The following is a 20,648-nucleotide window of genomic DNA, read 5'->3' as shown; positions in this document are numbered from 1 at the left end:
AATTAAGTGACATATAAGTTATCATAAAAATACAAAGTAAAAAAGAAATTTTTAAAAAAAATAAAATTATTAAATAAAATTTATTTATTATTGACATAAAACCCTCTCTTGCATCTAGTTGACTTTGATTTTATTTAGATCCATATAGAAAAAATTAATTTAGGTATATATTAAGTGAAAATCTCGTCATCAACTACTGTAGTCCTTTATCTTACAAATTAATAAATTATTAGTATAGAGACTAATATCTATAATTGAAGAAACTATAAGACCTAATAATTAAAAAAAAATACAGGGGCTCAATTAAAATTAGATAAAATTATAAGGACTAATTAATTAATTTTTCTTAATAAATATTACTGTTAATTTAATTTTAAGCCTTTTATACTCTTCATGAATTTGACATTAAAATAGAATGAAGGGCAGAATAATTTGATTCATGTAATTTTAATGAAATTAAAATAAATATAATTAATTTCCTCTAAATCAAACAAGAAAATTAAGAAACTTGTAAGTGAACAAAACAATACTTTGATATTTGGTAGGTGGATTTAACAGGTATGATGTTGGAAATAATGGACTCGTTTGGAATGACTTATAAGTAATTTTTTAATCGTGATTTATGGTATGCAAGGTAAACATGTGAAAAAAATTTTGTTTTGACTTACATAAAATCTATTTATAAATAATTTTAATCATGATCTTAAACAAGGGCAACGTCAAATTCAACTTTCCAATGGCATTCACGGCTACCATGTTATCAGGGAGCACAATTAAACACGGCTGGAGAATGGGCTCCCAAATACAAGAGGCCACTGACTACCTCCTAAAGTGTGCCACTGCTCCTGCTCCTGGTGGACTCCACATAGGCGTCGGTCACCGGAATGGACCACAAATGTCGGGAAAGGCTTGAAGATATGAACAAGGTTCGAACCGTGTATTGGGTCTGGCATGTGATAAACCGGGTTTAGAGGCGGCCAGGGAAACCGGCTGATCCAACATATTCAAAGATTTTATTTAGGACCGCCAAAAAAGTGTTCAAATTTGCTTTGAGATATCAAGGTTCTTATAATAGTTCACTTGGATCTGCTGTTTGCCCATTTTATTGCTCATATAATGGTTACAAGATAATTAATTAATTAATACTGTTCCAATAATTATGTTTTCCAGATTCTAATATTTTCAGATATTTTCAAAGAAAAATGAGTGTTTCTTTTATATGCCATGTTTCACGTTTATCCTCTTTAGAGAATTGTTTACCATGTTAAACTTGATGGTCCTCGTAAATTAATGAATGAAAAAAAGTTGTACAGTTAACATCACATAATGCCTTATTTAATGTACATTGTAATTTGGTCTGAAAGTTTTTTCGGCTAACAAATAAGTTTTGCAAAGAGTATGATTTTTAATATTTTTCTTTTTGATTTACGATGAGCTATTGTGGGGGAGTTGCATCGCTTTTTAGGACAACAAATGCTATTTATTATAATAAATTAATTAAGAATTTTGGAGCTGATGACTATCTTGAACCAGATATCTTTAGTTAGGACAACAAGTATGCTGGTGCACATTGCTTCTCTCAAGGGTAAATATTTTTAGTCAAGAGTAATATAGTATACTCCTTCCTGTAAAATATGGTAGAAAGTTTTTTTTAACATGTTTCTATTTATAATTGAAAAGACATTAATTAATAGCCTATTCGAATTTTTGTAATACTTCCTCTAATACTAAATGTAAGAGTTAGTAGATGGATTTATTTTAATCCTAATTATAAAATCTCAATTCATTTTATCTTCCAAATTTATAATTTTTTTCCTTAAGCTCGCCCCGTTAATTATACATATTAAGGAGAATTTTCATCAACAGAGTAACAATTTCCATGCAAATGATCAGAAGTGATACTTTAAGAAAACTAACAAACAGTTTATTTATAAATAACTAACTTAGTTAATTTTCTTAATCCTTACAAATTTATTAACTAGTTTTATATTTAGTATTGGAGGGACTATCATTTTTTATTTTTACCTTTATTAATTATGGGTAATCTCAGTGTATTAATTATGGGTTTGCTCATTCTTTCTCTCACTCTCTCTCCATGAAAATTTTTTTAAAAAAAATAATTTATATATTTTTATATACTTATTGTTTTAAAACAATTTTAACCCACTTTTTAGTATTCCCTCCTGTCCTTTTTATAAAATCCTATTAACTAAATTATGCTGTTTAAAAAAGTGTTAAAATTAGTTAAAAGTAACAAATATGTAAAAATTAATCCTTGCTCTTTTTTCAAGTATGTCCTTATTTAATGAGGGAGCATATAAGAGAGAGAAATACCAGTAATGACATAAAGGATGAAAGAGAATCAAATATGAGAAAAAGATTAGGAGAGAGAATAGAAAATTAATTATAGATAAAATTGATAAAAACACATTTAATGTTCAAACAATCTTTAATAAGATTTTATAAAAAGAAACAAAAAAAAATTCAAATTTTGAGATCTTATAAATAAGACCGGAGGGAGTATAGGTAATTCAGTTGTTTAATTTGTATCATACAAAGGAGTAATTTTTCAATGATGAATGTATTTGTATAACATATATGCCTTGGTTTATGTGAGTTACTAGTTTTAAATGTTAATGCAGAGAGCAATGTTAAATCATGATGAGAACTTTGATCAATACTGGCTAGAAGCTGAGAATTTTGTGTGCAAGATTTTGCCCAACTCTCCCAATTCAACCACCCAATATACAAAAGGTAAGGACAAAATTTACAAGAAGATGTATTAGAAAACTAATAAATGACTTGAATGCTTCTTTATTTATTTTGTACCTTGGTGAAATTGTAATTAATTAAAGATACATTTGGTGTTGGGGAGGAGGGCTAATGTTTCAAGCTTCCTCAGAGCAATCTTCAATATGTGGCATCTCTAACATTCTTGCTCACAACCTATTCCAAGTACATGTCATTCGAAAAGCATATGTTTGAGTATCTCTTGGACACTCCAAACACCTTAAGAAGTCTGGCAAAGAGACAAGGAAGTTCTTGATTTCAAATTTCATATAGTTGGAAGAGAATTTAGTCTCATCCAATCCAAGACTCAAAAAGAGTATAGTAGAAATCGTTTGAAATGGATATTGTTGAGATTTTTGACTCTTATTTACTACCTCTGATCCCTAATACATGAGCTAATTAAAAATTAAATTTGATTCTAAATATAAGATCCAATTCACTTTGTCTCAAGGATTTATCCATTTTGTCTCCAAGTAATCCCTATAATGACTATATGTACTCTTCCGGTTCTTAATATAAGACCTATTTAACTAATTTGATTAGATTAAGGAAGTTAGGTAAATTAGTTAATTAGAACAAATGTGACATATTTTTCTTAAAATACCATAATCATCTTTCTTAATACCCCCTCTTCCTCTTCTACTTGATTATGGTTGAGGGAGTATCCCTAGGGTAATTTAGAGAAAATTGATAAATATGAGAAATGGGTCTTATATTTAGGACCAAAACTAACTCAACAATTAGGTCCTATATTAAGGACCCGAGGAGTATATATGTTAAGGAGTTTTCATTAAAGGGTACTTTCAATGCACATGATTAATAAGAGTATTTTAGGAAAAACAATATTTATCTATTACAAATAACTAGCTTAACTAATTTTTTTAATATCCTCAAATTTCACTTAATTTCACTTTCTTAACACAATTTTTGTTAAATATTTGTAGGTGGACTACATTTTGGGAGACAATCCTTTGAGGATGTCCTATATGGTAGGGTATGGTCCTTATTTTCCAATGAGGATTCACCATAGAGGATCTTCATTGCCTTCTCTAGCAACTCACCCTAAAAAATTAGGATGTAAAGGTGGCTTTCGACCATTCTTCTACTCATGAACTCTAACCCTAACATATTGGTTTAGATCAAAGCACCAATTCTTTGATGATCGCAAAGATTATAATCACTCAGAACCTACTGTACTTGCACTAATGGTACTATTGTTGGACCTCTTACATACTTTGCCATTGCAAATTTGTAGCTAAGTCTAGACATACCTTCATTAGAAGTTGGCCTATATGTGCCAACCCACCTAAGAAAAACAATGGGAGGAACTAAACCCCTCGTCCGTGGGTTCAACTAGCGAAGGGATTGGACTCTCTCACCAAAAGGAAGGGGTTCGATCTTGGGGAGTCCCACTTTGTTGTGGCTCCAATCGCGAAGCTGGGGGAGGCATCACCACAGCATAGTGAAGCTGGGAGATTCCTACTTATTGAGCCAAAAAAAAAGGGCTTGCTTATCAATCTTCTGTGCCCATAGGGACAGGCCCTAGTGGATCAAGCGTTAGATGCTCTGCCCTGGATTATGGGTGAGCCCAACCCCTTTCCTAAAATTTTGTTATAAAGAAAAAGAATGGGAGGAACTAAATTTAATTGGGTGTTTGAGTTTGCAATTTATAGTATATTCATGAGCTACAACCCAAATATAAGTCTTGGACAAGTCATAAAACCTCAATCCTGAACTCTAAGACTTGTAGTTTATCTTAGTTTGAAAGATCTGAGTTTGGTTCTTGATGAACTCTCAACTCAATCATTGATATAGGCTATGTTTGGATTGTCATCAGAGAAGCTAAAAGCACCTAGGAAAGGGTGTAACTGAGGTTGCTGGCTTATTTAAGTAAAAATGATTGTTTGGATGTGTTGCTTTTGGAACTAACTTATAAGCAAAAGTTGCTTATTTTCAGACGCTACCTGCTCCAGCTTTTCCATCGTTCAAAATGAAATTTACCGTTAAATGAACATTAATAGGTATTTAATTTCTCTCACCTATCATTTCTACCAACCCTCTTCGAAGTCTCAGAACATTCAACCGAGCAACAGGGAGGCTCCTCTTGCTCTACATTCGGCCTTCTATCCATCACTCTCGGTACTCTCTCGCCGTCTCCATCCGTGGGTCTCCGTCTATCGCTGTTGCTTGTGTCTCCATCCGTTACTCTCTCTGGTGTCTCCATCCGTAGGTCTCAGTGGCTGTTCTCCCTCTATCACTGTTGCGACAGATCTGTGTCATTTTCCTTACCATCATCGCGTGTGTGTGCAAAGAATCGCCGCTGTCTTCCTCCGCCGCTCAAGGTACCGTGGTTGCTTTTCTTTTCTTTTCCCTGTTTGACTTTAGATCCTCCATTCTCCTTGTCTGTGCTGACTGTGGCTGAAGGAGGCGAGGTTTTTTTTTTCCTTTCTCCTCTAGTTATAGCTACTGTTGTGTGTGCAAAGAATCATCTTCTGTTTTTTTTCCTTCTCCTGCGGACGTTCTATTTTGACCAAAGCATATGATAGTTTGGCAAGTGCTGGTGTGCCCTTATCGAAGTGAACCAGTAAAGTGCATGACTTCTCCATTTCTGATCTCCAATTTTTACGCGCAATTCAGATACTTGCTTTCACTCATTGATATATCTTGAACTCATTTCAATCTACTGCTTCTCCTCTCGATTGCATCTGAGAATTCTCAAACAATAATTAGGGAAGAAAGTGAAGGAATTAAAATGAGTGTGCCATGTTCTGAACTTTGGGGGGGAATACAAAGATGGTAATCAAGGATATGTGGATATATTTAGCTAGGATATGTGGATGTATTCCGGCTTGGTTGAAGCTTTTGATTCACACGGTTATATTTGGATATGTGGATATATTTAGCATGTATGAACAATCTGAATATTGAAAAAAGAAATCATTCACATGATTGATTATACTGCTTGATTATATTGAAAGTTTGGCAAATCTATTGTGTTTTGTGATTCTGTGTTTTCTGTTATCCGTACTCAGTCATGACCAATTTTAATTTTTTTATGGTTTTTCCAGCTACATTGAGCATTGAGTTTGAAATTTTGATCCAAACATGAATTTAGAGCTCTGCCAATTTTTAGTGACGTTTATTCCGTTTCAATCCATCGCCTATGTTGAGTTGAATCTGTTATGGTCTTGTTTAAGCTGAAAATTCTAGTATTAAGGTTAGCATACCCCAAGTTTGCTTGAATTAAGGCAGTTTTGGTGATAAATTGATTTACATATATTGTGGGTTTATACTGCTTGATTATACTGTTTGATTCTTGGCTAATTATGGGTTTGATATATATGTAATTTCAACAAGAACTATAAGTAATGATAAAGGCAAAGCACATTGGGACATGAGCACCACAGGTGTTTTTCTCAAAATATGTGTTGACCAGATTTATAGCAAACTTTGTCAAAGATCTTCATTTACAAAACAAGGTTGGGACAACATTCATAAAACTTTCAATGAAAAGATAAGGAGAGGATATGAAAGAAAGCAACTGAAAAATAGGTTAGATAACTTGAGAAAAGAGTGGAAGACATTTAATAAACTAATTGCTAAGGAGACCAGTATAGGGTGGGACCCTGAAAGGAACACAGTGGTGGCATCTGATGAGTGGTGGGACAGGAAATTATGGGTATGAACTAGCTTGTGTTAATTTAGAAGCAGTATTATACTTTTGGAATATATTTAACTTTGGTTTACTTTTAAGTTTGCAGGAAAATCCAGCATATGAAAAGTTTAGGCACCATTGGTTAAGGTTTCGCACTAAATTGGAAACTATATTCAAGGACATTATGCCATCAGGAGATGATATGTAGGCACCATCTTGGACCGGGCCTGAGCCACAGAGGGCTGATTAGCCAAATGACTACCAACCAACAATGGATTGGCAAGAAGGTTTAGGGGATAGTGAAGACGACACTTCTACGCCGTGTAGGAGTTTCAGACTATTTGGATGGCATCAATTTAACTACAAACACATCGAACATTGCACCCACTGTACCTAGTGCTTTAGGGAGTCAAGGAAAGAGGAAGAGAGGTGAAGGGTTGGACAAGTACAAGAAGCAAAAAATGCCAGCGACAAGAAGAATAGCAAATTCAGTGAGTTCAATTGAGAAGGCTTCAATTAGTTAAGCAGAGGAAATAAACAAAATCTCCAACAATGATAACACTACTGAGCTTACCACTGATCTACTGAGTATGCCTAAAATTGTCAGTGACACTCATCTATGTGTCGTCTGTTGTAATCTGCTGGCAAACAAGACATTCAGGGACATATATGCTGGTTTAAGAGAAAATCGGGAGGTATTAGTAGCTTGGTTGAAGCACAATGCTGCAAACCCGCTGCCATATGCTGTACCCAAGAATCCTTGAGTTGTGCCTAGTGACTTATTATGATTTTTGTTTATCTATCTTAATGTATTTGGTTATTGTGTTTCATGACAATGTGTTTAATGATTATGTGTGTTTCATGACTTTGTTTAATGTTGTGTGTTTCATGACTACGTTTAATGTTGTGTTTCATGACTATGTATAATTATTATGTTACAATTTAATGGCTATTTATCACTTATCTTTTCTCTTCTTTTTTTGTGAAAATAGTACTCACATTTAGTATTTAACTACTCACAGGTAACATAATCCATGTCTAATTCAACGAATGGTTGGGGCGAAGGTTGGGACGACGAACGGTCTCAATTACTTCCCACCTTACATGAACACACAACAAAATTATCACAATTAAGTGTGTTAATGGGTCAGTATGTGACACCTTTTCTATGCAAACAGCCATGCAAAACTAGTGAACAAACAGGTTATTTATGGGTTCAAGAACTTTTGGACGAGCATGAAGGATGGTCTAAGGAAATGTTTCGAATGGAAACAAAGATATTCCATCGGTTATGTTCTAAATTGGTTGAACATGGGTTGAAAAATTCTAAGTACATAGGTGTCCAGGAATCTGTTTCCATGTTCTTGAATACAATTGCGTATGGTCAGTGTAATAGGATGATTTAAGAAAGGTTCAGCGTTTAGGAGAAACTGTTAGTCGGCATTTTCATAGAGTGTTGGATGCTTGCCTCAATTTATCTTCAGAAAATATCAAGCCTATTGATCCTGCATTCTCCTATTGCCACCCAAAAATAGCAAATGATCCATGATACTTCCCATTTTTTAAGGATGCAATCGGCGCAATTGATGGCACCCATATAAAATGTCAAGTTAGTCAAGCTAGGCAAGACAAATATATTGGGAGGAAGGGATTTCCAAGTCAAAATGTCATGGCCGTATGTGATTGGGATATGTGCTTCACGTTTGTGTTGGCGGGTTGGGAAGGTAGTGCACATGATACTCGTGTCTTTTAATCTGCTATTTCAACTCCATCCATGAATTTCCCTCATCAACCTGAAGGTATATTTTTGTAAATTTCAAATCAATTATTTTAAAATTAAGCTTCAATTGCATTATTTTCACCTCAACATAATTGAGTCATGATTTTCTAGGCAAATTTTATTTGGTTGATGCCGGTTGTTCATCACAAGTGAGATACCTTGGCCTGTACAGACGTGAGCACTATCACCTTCTAGACTTTAATCGTCAGCCAAGATTTAGAAATGAGAATGAGGCCTTCAATTATCATCATTCAAGTTTGAGATGCATTATTGAAAGAACTTTTGGGGTTTGGAAGAATAGGGTTGCAATCTTAAGAGACATGCCCAGATTCAAGTTTCAAGCACAAGTTCGCCTAGTTTGTGCAACAATGGTTGTCCATAATTTTATCAGGCAAAATTCTCCAACTAATGACCGCTTTATACAAGCTGAACATGGAAGTATAATAGATGAAGACCAAGGTTCAAAAAACCGGACCAGACCGGCCGGTTTAGACCGAAAACCGGTGAATCGGTTCCTGGTCCAGTCTGGTTTAGCTTATGAACCATTCTTGCAATCAACCAGAAAGAACTGGGATGGACCGGAAAAAATCGGTACAAACCAGGAAAATCGTTAGGTCAGATGGGTCGCCAGTTCCTTTTTTTCTATCACTTCTTTTCCACTCTCACCAATCGCTGGAGAAGCCATGAAGCGTCTGATGTTGGTCGAAGAAGCTGTAAATACTAAATACTGGACACTGCTGAGATACATGGTAAGAGCAGAGAAAATCATGGAGAGAGACTCAGAAATTTGTTTTGAAGTCTGCTGTGTGCATGCTTCTTTGATTCTACCCGTGGGAGACTATGAAGAGGAAGCCGGAAGACAATGGAGGGGGATGAGATATGTATAAAGAAAGAAAAATGACACCGGAAAAGAGCATGAGAGAGGCAGAAAGCAATTGAGAAAGAGGAGTAATGATGAGTGTTTTCAAGAAGCAAGTCTGCCATGTCCATTGTTGAAGGAGAAGAGAGAGAAGGAAAGAAAAAGCTGACTTGTTATGACTTATGCGTGTTATGGTGGGAAATGGCAGTAGTATCACGTGGGAAAGAGAAGAAAGGGATAAAATAATTTTAAAAAAAGGATTTTAATAGGTAAAGAGAAAAGAAGAAAAGATAAAATAGAATAAAAAAATATAAAAAATTTCATATATTTTTATTCATTTTAATTAAATTATACTATTTTAATAATTACCGATCTGATCCCGATTAAACCCGATCTAACCCACTAACCCTCAAACCACTACATTAACTGGTTTAGTGTCTGGTCCGGTTTTTTGTTCCTTGATGAAGACAATAATCATCTAGCCGGTGAGGCATCCTTGTCAAGTTTAACATCTACTACACAAATGAATCGTGTTCGTGACTCAATTAGAGACCAAATTATGCAAAGCTTACAATCTAATTAGTTATGTCATTTTATTTACTTTAATTAGAGACCAAATGAATTTTAATTTGATTTATTTACATGTTTGTCCATTAAGTACGATCTAATTACTTATGTAATTTTATTTACTCTAATTAGAGACGAAATGAATTTTAAGTTATGCTCATGTTTGTCCATTATATATATTTAATTAATTATCTATAATGTGTTTTTAAATTTTTCTTGGTAACATATATTTTTATTTTATAATCTCACAAATCAATTATTTTTATTTTATCTTAATAATTTTAGATTTTTTTTAACAATTATCATATTAAAAATATCAAACACTACTATTCAATATAGTATATGCCCTTTTCAGTCATTTTACAACTGAACTAACTTTTCTATTCATCCAAACAACTTTTACCTTTTTCAACTGACTTTTTAAAAGCATCTATCCAAACATACCATAACTAACTTCAGTTAGAAAAGTCAGTTAGACTATAAGTCAGTTTTTCCCAACGCCAATCCAGACATACCCATAATGTTCTTCTTACTTGTAATTAAGGATCATGTAACGATCAAGTCAATTACCTCATGTTTGCTACTCCCAATAAAATTCACTGACAACTATGAAATCTTATGCCAGTATAAGCACCAGTATAGAAAGACATTTTTACACCAATTAAAAAGATTTTCTAACACTGGCTGTATAAACCAGTATGGATACAACTAATATAGAAAGTATTGGACTTTTTAAACTGGTTCTACAACCAATGTAGAAAATCACAATTGTACACTGGTTGTTATCACAATCGGTGTGGAAATCTGTTAATATTTTTTAAAAAAATTATTCTAAGACTAATAATAAATTTTAATTTATTAGTAAGAAGGATGCTCTATACTAGTCTCTTAAATCCTTATTACAAAGCTATTGGTTTTTCCGTAATTAACAAATCCAAGTATTCCAAAGGCCCTTATATATCCCTATATCAACCCTTTGTGATATGTGGATTTGTTGTAAAAGGCTAATAATTTGACGATGGGTGGTTTGGAGATCACTTCAACATACTTCTTACTAAATTATGATTTTTCTTCCAGTTTCAGGAAAGATAACAATTTTAATTTTTTTGAAAAAATAATTGTTAGGTAATAACAATATATATATTGGTTGCTGTTTATAATTATGCTCAAAATAAGTTGAAACATTCTAATAGTTGGACATACATTTATTGAATAAAAACTTTTCGATCGATCATCATCCTCTTCTACAATATAGATAACAAACCAATTAAAATTAATACACACACACTAACAACAGAACAAAATTAACCCCAACATATTAATCAGTATAGTATATATACAGTATCAATAGGGAAAGAGGCCTAAAAAAATGCTTGACTGATCGAGTAGTTGTTAAATATATATTGTTGATTCTTTCACACATTTTGGCATATCTGTGCTCTAAGGTATATGATGTTTGGCTTGTTGCAACCTAGGAAAGCGATATAACTTGTACTCCTGAGTGGGCATATGTATATGCCCGAAAGGTTGAGGAATGACCCGTTATGATCCTCCACGTTACAAGCGTGCACACAAAGTACTACCTCTTTTTAATATAAAATTTACTTAATTAATTTGGAGAGATTAAGAAAATTAGTTTAGTTAATTATTTGTAATAAATAGATGTTGTTTTTCCTAAAATATCATTGCTAATAATATGTATTAGTTAAAACTACCATTTGATAAAATCTTTAACATGTACAAGTATTAAAAGGACTACTTTTAAAAAAAAATATAAAAGACAAAAAAAGATTAGGGGTTTTATATTTAGAAGTAAATTATATTAAGTATCATAGCAACAACATTTCCTAACAAGCCACAAAGAAACAAACTATGTACGTATCACCAATATATGTCTAAACATATCAGAGCAGCAAACACATATACATCCAAGCCAATTTTGAGGAAACTTGTTATTGGGGAAAATGACAAAAAAAAAGTTAGTAATTGCAATATTACAATTAGGTACCTAAGAGGTCAAAATCTCAAGAGAAGAAGCTATACTTGATCTGATATTTTGTAAATATAGTCAAATGACTAAAATATCCTTATATCTTTTTTCAAAAACAAAAACAAAAGCTATCAAACTTGTTATTTCCGGTACATTTCTTGGCATTTGTTATTCAACACTTATCTTTGCCAGTTCACAATTTATTAATAAATAATTCATCATTGCCAATACACTTTTTTTTTATTCAACACTTGTCATTGCTAATTCACAACTTATTAATAAACCCTTTGATATAAGGGTATTTTTGTTATTTAACTATATTTACAAAATAACATATCAAACATCACTTCCTTTCCTAAAATTTTGATATCTTAACTGCCTAAATTAGAATATTGTAATTTTTAACTTCTTTTTATGTCATTTTTTCTTACTATTGTTATTTAGGAGTTTGTCTCTTAATAATCATGTTCGGCAAAATCTGTTCTTTTCTAATATGGGTAGCTTGTGAATATTCTATTAAAATTTTTTATCTATAATTAAATAAGTCTATCTCTTTTCTATTGTAGATAAGTTGTGGTGATTTCATTTATTTTCTTTAATTATGATATGTGTGTTAGAAGTTTAAGGTTTGCTCTTTCTATCATAGTTATTAATTAGTGCTATATACTTCAACAAGAGCACATTTGATGCTTATCACAATGATGAGCATAGAGTTCTCATCTTAATGTGAATTATTCAGATTGATTTTGAATGCTCCATATTGAATTTAGATTTTTTTATATATTTTAAATAATTTTTATTTTAATATATATATAATTCAAAATAAAGATTATCTTAATGCCATTAGGTGACGAGGCCTTTGCCTCTATAATACTCAATTGATTATATTATTTGAAAAAGCTAAGTTTTCTGCATATAATTAGCAAGTAACAATATGGAAGGCAAGAGAAAATTTTAAAATAAAAGTTTTTATTTATATTTTAATTTGCATGAGATAATAAATTCTTTTTTGGAGGGGAAAGGTTTAGGTGAGTTGGGTTCTAGGGCTCACCAGGGTCAAAGCATACCTTCAGGTTCAAAGAATACTTACAAAGGTACTTACAAATTAACTACCAATAAAGTCTTTATATTGGCAACAGGATTCAAACTCATAATCTTATGGGTTATAAACTAACTCCTTATCAACTGGACCAACTCTTATTTTTATGAGATAATAAATTCTAAGTATAAACTGTAGTCCTCTTCTTCTTCCCCCTATTTTTCTACAATTGGAGAGGTTTCTATTCTGTTTTGAAAACTTCTATTTTAATCCAATTTTCCATTAACATTCTTAGAAATATTTGTTTGATAAAATTGGGGATAAATCCCCATTTGAAAAATTAATTGTAGAATGGGACCTAAACTTTTAAGGTCCTTTTATAGAATTAAAAAGGAAAAGAAAAACTACAATACCATTAATAAAATACAATTAGAATCAAACATATGCAACTGAAAATAAAAAATGTGCAATTGGAGATTAAGGATATACAATTAGGATGACTAATATGAAATTTGGTTCTATATACAACTTGGCATATGCAATATGTAATTAGGATCAAACATATGTAATTGGAGATCAAAGACATGTAATTAGGATCAATGATATACAATTAGATCTTATATGTAACTAGGCATATGCAATATGCAATTAGGATTAAACATATGCAACTAGGGCTCAAGGATATGCAATTAGGATGAGTGATATACCATTAGGTCTATGTAATATGCAATTAGGATCAAGCATAAACAACTGAAAATTAAGAATATGCAATTAGGTCCTATATGTAATTAGGCATCATCAATATGTGATTATGATCAAGTATATGTAACTTAGAATCAAGGATATGTAATTATGATCAGTGATATGCATTAGGGATCAATGATATGCAATTAAATCCTATATGTAATGAGGCATATGCAATATACAATAAGAATAGCATATGCAACTGGGGTTCAAGGATATACAATTAGGATGAGTGATATATAATTAGGTCCTATATGTAACTAGGCATATGCAATATGCAATTAAGATTAAGTATATGCAACTGGAGACTAAGAATATGCAATTAGTTCCTATATGTAACTAGGCATATATACAATATGCAATTAGGATTAAGCATATGCAACTGGAGATTTAGAATATGCAATTAGGATTAGTAATATGTAATTAGGATCAATAATATGTAATTAGGTCTTATATACAACGAGACATATGCAATATACAATTAGGATCAAGCATATACAATTGGGGTTCAAGGGTATGCAATTAGTTTCTATATGCAACTAGGCATATGAATATGTAATTAGGATCTAGCATATGCAATTGAAAATCCAGGATATGCAATTAGGATTAGTAATATGCAATTAGATTTTATATGCAACTAAGCACATGCTACATGCAATTATAATCAAATATATGCAACTTGGAATTAAGGATATGCAATTCAGGTTATTTGGTCTTTTACCCCCAAACTCATTGTCATCTAAGATTAGGTCTCATTCTATAATTAACTTTTCAAATAGGAATTTATCCCCAATTTTTCCTATTTGTTTTGTCACAATGAATATATTTTTAAGTAAAGTACAATATCTCTATCTTTAGATGGAAGGAAAAAAAATAGGGAAAATATAAGAAAAGGAATAAGTTTTCTCTTATTTGGATAGGAGGGAAGAGTGAGGCAAGGAGGAGCGAGAGAGAAAATAATCGAATAATCTCATATTCTACTTTTGATTCAAGTTTTTTTTTAATTTTATTTATTGCTACTTTATAATTCTTTTGCATTTGGAATTTCCAATATGTCACATCCTAGATTTTGGGCCTAGAAATACTGAAATTAGGCTGAATTGGGAGGCTACTAAATCCCTTATGGCAGGAGTCCCAGAGATTCCCTAGAAGGATAGAGGGATTTCTAGAGACTAGATCGCAAAGAGAAAGCATTCTAGGACTGAGAAAATAGAAAGTTAGAGACTCAAAAGAAGTCTCGAGGCCCAAGAATAAGAAATAGATATGAATATAGACCAATAGTTATGTTGGAGGCCTCAATGAGGTGAATTTTAAGGTTAAGCCAACTAGGGGCAAAACTGTAATTTCGTAAAGTTTTAGGCTAGTAAGGGCAAAAATAGAAATTATGCCCGAAAATCTTAGAAAAATCCTAGAAAATGGGAAATGATAGGTTAAGGTCCGAACACTTCAGAAAAATTCCAAAAAATAGGAATAAGGTTCAGAAGCTTGTATGAGGCTAAAAATGACGAAAATGCCCCTAGAAGGAATTTGTGGAATTCCCTGGGTTTTGACTGATTTTGAATATTATTGAAAATGAATTATTTAAAGTATAGGGAGGCCTCAGATAATTGGAAGAAAATGGGGGGGGGAATACTTGAGGAATTATCACAGGTTTTAAAAATAATTCCGTCCCCAGAAAGAGAAGAGATTGGCTTTAATGGAATTTAAAGCTTATTTACATACTGTCCAGGAAAAGTCAAAGTCAAATGTTTAAAGGTTGACTTTTGACTTAAGAAAAATTAGAGGAATTCCATGTAATGAATAAATAGTATTGGTATCCAGAGATAGATTCTCGGAGTTGTGAACTGGTAGAAAGAATTCGGTCAAAATCACTTCGACATAAATATCATTAATTATTTTAATTATTTTAATGGAAGAACAAGGAAAGAGCATCACTCTATCTTTAGGCATGTTATATAATGCCATGTGCATTTATTTGAGGAAAGAAAATAGTACCAGAACATGTCCTAGTGATCCCGGGTAAGTCAGGGCCAAAAAAAGTACCTTATACGGTACAGAATGGCAAGATAGGTGGAGGAATACCTAAGGGTTGTATTTTGCATGAATTTATATCAAATTTCTCCCTATTTTAATGCCTTAATGATAAAAGAAAATGGAAGAGACAAGTATACGGTTTGGTGGGAAAAGAAGGTTTTGCGTGTACAGTCGGATGCAAGACACGTGTATAGTTGGATTAAAAGCATATGGATTGATGATGTAAGCATGATGTCATTTTGATGAGGTAAACATGATGTCATAAGACACTTGTCACCATAAGATTAAGCCACACATTTTTTTGCGGCGAATATAATTATTGCCGGTTATTGGTGATTAATTAATTAATTTTTTTTGCCATCAACTAATTAATTTAGTTAATTATTTTTTCCATCGATTAATTGATTAACTAAATTTATAAGAAATGTCGTGCGTTGGTCAATGACAATACTTTAGAATTGGAAAATACTTTAGAATTTTGTCTCCATCTCTTATCGAAATAACTTCAACAAATTCCTTTACAATAATTCAGTAAGGACAATTTAAGCTTGCGTGTACGTATCCCGTTCCACCCATCGCAATGATTCTCTAAATTATTCAAAGATAATAAAAATGCAAGAATGAAAAAAGCAAGAAAAAGTGTTCTATATTCAGTAGAATAAGAAAAAAGGCACCTTTCTTCAATTTTTTAAAAAACCTTGTTTGACACTTTAAAATGTGTATAGAATTTTATGATTATTTAATATATTGTTTTATTGAATGGACCTGATATATTAATCGAATTATTTACTCATAATTAGCTCAAGCGTGTAAAAATTACTCATGTAAAAATATTAAAATATTCATTGTCATGGACATATCCTCTTCTCATAATGAGATAATAAACTAATTAGTAATAAGAGTGAAATGAACCATCTAAAATTGGCCAGGGGATTAAAAAATGCGGACTGTTAATACTTATTTTATTAGATCAGCATGAATAAGTGGCAATAATTTTGCTTAAAAAATCTTTTTGATTAATTCTACACAAATCCTTAATATAAGAGCGGGTTTGATTTTGATACTAGATATAATATCTCAATCAGCTTTGTCTCTTAAATTTATAATATGTTTTCATAGTATCCTTATTGATTACATATATTAATAAGATTTTTATCCAACAATAGTCATCATAAAAGCACAACATAATATTAATTATTATTTTTTCAGGGAATTAATTATTACTTCCTACATCTCTTATTATAAGAAATAACTATCAACATTACACGGTTTAGTTAAATTTAGTTAAAAGCATTAAATTTGTAACATATATACTATCTCCCATCCTTAATATAAGAACTAGTTTGACACTCAATTTGATCCAAACATAAGACTTCAATTTGCTTTATCTTTCATATTTATCTATATTTTTTCAAAATAATCCTTGTAGTAGTTGCATATGTTAAATATTTTATCAAATGGTAGTTTTAGCTAATACACATTATTAGCAAGGACATTTTAGGGAAGACAAAAATTATTTATTAGCACTAACTAATTTAACTAATTTGTTTAATTTCCTCAAAATTAGTTAGTAAGTTCTTATATTAATGACCGAAAGTAGTACATATTTTTCTAATTATATCATTGTTTGTAAAGACAGTATATGAGAGATGATAAGTAAAGAATACAAAGAGATAATAAATGATGTATATTTAATGTGGGTAAAAGTGAGAAGACAAGATTAAAATTTCATACAAAGAAAATTTGTTTCTTATTTAAGGACATCATTATTATAGGATTGTTAATACCTAATTTTATTGTAGAATTGTTAATACCTAATTTTATTAGATCCGCATGAATAAGTCACAATAATTTTACTAAAAAAATAATTTTGATTAATTCTACATCAAATCCTTAATATAAAAGCGAGGTTTGAATTTGGTTCTTTTCTATCAGATATGGCAGGACTGGTTGTAGGGGAGTGCTAAAAGATAAAGAAGGATGATGGATCATGGGTTTTAGTTGTAAACTGATTGTCGTATCTCTAGCGATTGCAAAGCTGATCGGATTCATCCATGGTCTCAACTTTTGCTGGACGAAAGGTTACAAATAGTTTGTTCTACATATAGACAGTGTTGGAGCCCTTTTCCTTTTGCATAGAGGCAGTGAGGCAGCTCATCCTTTCAAGGACATCATTGATAAAGCCAAGCTTTTGGGTCATAGGGACTGGTTAATTGTTCCATCTCATGTATCGAGGGAATCTTTGGTTATTGCTGACCAATTAGCAAAACGGTCTCATTCTTTAGAGGGTAATTTTTGTATCTTAAATTATCCTCCTCTCGATCTAGAGGGGATGGCTGATAGAGGAAACTAGGGTTGGGGTCGGGTCATTTAGTTGTGGTTGTTTTCAGTTTCTATTAAAAAAAATTACATATATTAAGAGGGTTTCTATCCAAGAATAGTCATGATAAAATATGGTATTTTAAGAAAATTAATTCATATTTGTTATAAATAACTAAATCAATTTTTTAAATTTATTTAAAATAATTAAGTAACTCTTATATTAAGAATCAGAGGAAGCATGGATCATTTGTGTGGGCAAAAAAAAAAAAGAGTAATTTGTAGCTAAAATGTACCCCCTTTGTTTCTTTTGAGTAAAAACTGAATACCATTAACACAACAAGAAAGAAAAAAACTACAATACTACAACAAATAAGGATTAGCTTCCTTTATCACCATTCGTCTCAACTAGAGGAAAGATGAAGTGTTATCAGAGATGCAATAATTTCTTGGAGGAATTACAATCAAGTCCCGTAAAAGAGAAATAATTATCAAAAGGTCCCAATAACAATTTCAACAGCCTATAATGACAAGTCTTACAGTGAGAATGACAACCTTTGTGATTTGTTTTTCAATTATTTTCCTTGCTTAGAATCTCATTTTAATTCTCCCTAATTTCTTTCAAGACCATGGGACATGTTGGCAAGATGGTCCGTAATAGAGTTGTCAACTCTAGGGGTATAATTTAGGAAAAATTACAAATAAAGACCCCTCAATATATAAAATGGCAATAAGGGACTCTGAATTTGAAAAATTGCTGCAAAGGACTCGGTCCCAATTTGCGATTATGAAATGTTGATTAAAAGACAAAAATACCCACCGGCTTCACATATCCTCTTATGCTCCGTCCTCACAAACCCATATCCTTCTCTCCTCTCTTCTGCTTTGTCCTTCTCTTTCAACTAAGCATTTGAAGTAATACATCAAATAGATTTCATTTGTGTTTGTGCTGAGTTGTGGGAGGGTAGGATGTTTTTTTTTTTAGCTCTTTCAATCAAGCAAGCGAAGCACCCGCCTGGGTCCCAACGTTTTTTATCTTTAAAGTTAGAAAGGGATGAACAAATAATCAATCAGCCCAACGAGAAGCATAAAAGTTGAAATGCAAGCCTTTCGAGTATAAGCTAAAAACTCTTAACATCCTTGTTGCAGGGTTTGAAGAGGATGCATTTTGAGAAACAGGTGAGTGAAGCCTAGCCTACCAATAACACCCCTTTATTCAGATGATTATATGTTATCAAATGATAATTAGATGTTACTTTATCTATGAATGCAGTTATTAGATGATTGCCTGGACTTGATATTGTCAAGAAATGTTCAAAATTAGCTTTGATGTCATCGATGTTAGATGATTATCTGGACTTGTTATTTTCTGTTAGAGACTTATAATTTTCTATTCTAGACTTATAATTTTCTATTTTAGACTTATAATTTTCTATTTCGGACTTGTTATTTTCTGTTGCAAACTTGTAATTTCCTATATCAGAGTTGTGATTTTTCATTTCAAGATTATTATTTTTTATTGTAGACTTTTTATTTCCTATTGAAGACTTGTTATTTCCTATTGTAGACTTGTTATTTCTTATTACGGATTTGTAATTCCATATTGTAGACTTGTAATTCTTATCATAAACTTGTTATTTCTTATTGTAGAGTTGTAATTTTCTATTACAAACTTGTCATTTCCTATTGCAGACTTTTAATAACAAGTGTTGATTTAATGCCAATGAGATGCCAATGACAAGTTTATTAAGATGAATAACAAGTTTAGTAACACAAGTGACAAGTTCTAATACGCATTTGATAAGAATTTAAGTTTGTGCATTAAAATGACAATTTTCACATTCTTGGATGAATGACAACTTCAGTAAGGCTAATGACAGCTTTAATAAGTCGAATGACAACTTCTGATAATCTACTCATACAAATTTGAGCTTAAACTGTTAAAATGATAGAATTTTCATATTTCTTTACGAAATGACAAGTTCAATTAGTCAAATAACAACTTCTAATAAGGTTTTCATACAAATTTGAGATTCCTTGTTAGAATGATTGAATTTCTACATTTATTTACGAAATGACAAGTTAAGTAAGGCCAATGACAATTTCTGATAAGCTACTCATACAAATTTGAGATTTTTTGTTAAAATAGCTGAATTTCCACATTTATTTATAAAATGACAAGTTTAGTTAGGCCAATGACAAGTTAAGTAAGGCCAATGACAAGTTCTTATAAGGTTTTGATACAATTTTAAATTTCTCTGTTGAAATCAGAATGTGTAGATTTCCTTGATAGTAAGCACTTCTGAGATAGGATTCATAACAAGTTCAATTAGGCCAATGACAAGTTAAGTATGACCAATAACAAGTTCCGATAAGGTTTTCATATAATTTTAATTTCTCTGTTGAAATGAGTAAATAAGAAAAAAGAAGAGATCCTGTAATGTGAGGGGGAGAAAGAAGCAAAACTAAAATCAAGGAAACCAAAACCAAGGGGAAAAAAAACACCATCATAGGTGCCCAAGCCCCTCCACTTTGGTTCTTTCCCCATGGTTGCTAAAAAAATATTGTTCATCATCGTCTTCATGGTCGCAGATCTAGGATGCCCTAACCTCATATCATTCTTCCCAACCTAGCTGCATCCATCGAAGGGCGGGCCCAATCTTGCAATCAAAACCCCATTCGAGCTTCTGTGCTTGAGCAACACTATGAAGGGGTCGGTCCAATTTTCCCAACCAAACTGCACATGTGCTTTCCCTTCTTTTTGTTCCATGTCAATATTTTGTCTAATGGGAGAAGGCCTGCGTCCAAGCTCTTCAACATGTGCGTGAAATTGATAGTTCCACCCACCCCTTGAGTTCATCTTTGCTTTGC

At 32.0% G+C, this 20,648-nt stretch overlaps 1 pseudogene; it reads left to right on the top strand.

Moving 5' to 3' along the window:
* The first annotated feature begins 721 nt into the window (after positions 1-721).
* Positions 722-4,045, top strand: LOC114756893 (endoglucanase 9-like; annotated as a pseudogene).
* Positions 4,046-20,648: the final 16,603 nt, after the last annotated feature.

The sequence above is a fragment of the Neltuma alba genome, unplaced genomic scaffold, assembly GCF_004799145.2.
Source record: "Neltuma alba isolate B1F8T4 unplaced genomic scaffold, ASM479914v2 tig00010541_pilon, whole genome shotgun sequence".
Lineage (NCBI taxonomy): Eukaryota > Viridiplantae > Streptophyta > Magnoliopsida > Fabales > Fabaceae > Neltuma > Neltuma alba.
This window is presented reverse-complemented; position numbering and strand designations above follow the sequence as displayed.